This window comes from Salvelinus sp. IW2-2015, linkage group LG34, assembly GCF_002910315.2.
Source record: "Salvelinus sp. IW2-2015 linkage group LG34, ASM291031v2, whole genome shotgun sequence".
In the NCBI taxonomy this organism is placed as follows: Eukaryota; Metazoa; Chordata; class Actinopteri; order Salmoniformes; family Salmonidae; genus Salvelinus; species Salvelinus sp. IW2-2015.
Genome location: NC_036873.1, coordinates 8422617 through 8423584, shown reverse-complemented (window position 1 = coordinate 8423584; position 968 = coordinate 8422617).

The following is a 968-nucleotide window of genomic DNA, read 5'->3' as shown; positions in this document are numbered from 1 at the left end:
ATTTAAATCATGTTTCTATATCGGAGTATCTTTAGAGTATCCTGTAAGGCAGATCAAAGTGCCCTATGGTCAGGAGAGCAGCTTGAAGGTTTTGGGGGAAACATTCCCCCAGATGAATCCAAATGTAGAGGCCTTTAAGACAGACAGGAGGAGGCTCGTTCCCCTACAAAAAAAGGATTGTTGTCAAGACAATGGAGGACAGATGGTGTGGTTCAATTGGTGGCTCAACAATTTGTCCAAGGGAGCATGCAGGTGGCCTTGGAGCAGGAAGTCAACTCTGTCATAAATCTGTGAAGTACTTGTCATTACCTCCTCTAACACAAGTATTTTTAATCAGTCCACCCCCCTAAATCAATACACGTCACTATATTGTCCGTAACACTTATTTTAAATATACATACTGTCTCTAAACCATAACAGGATCAAATATGGTCTCAACTCTTGGGCTGCTCGTAGCATTGGGGAACCACCCGGACAGCTTCCGAGCACTTTTTGTTTAAAGTAACCTATTCCATACCTGGCGGCAACCGGCGGTGTTTGGAGAACGACACCATCTGCCACAACTGGCTGGCTGAGGTGCAAGGTAAAATAGTCAATTGTTCAAGTTTATCATTAACTGCATATTATTCCATTTTGTGATTTTAAATGTGTATTTTAAATGGTTTACTGTGTACTCCTCAGATGGAGAATGTCTTCCAACAGTGGCGATGGTGTTGGAGTTTGCTACTGGGGCAACGGTGGTGCCACCCCTTGGGTTTGAGGACACCCTGACCATCGAATTCCTCCACCTTTGGCAGCGATTACACCATAGAGTCTTCTTGGGTATGACGCTACATTTTTATTTATTTAATACATTTTAGAACAAGGCTCTAATGTAACAAAATGTGGAAAAAGTCAAGGGGGTCTGAATACTTTCCAAATGCACTGTATTTCCATATTGGCTGTTATTGTTCACTTAATGATCATTA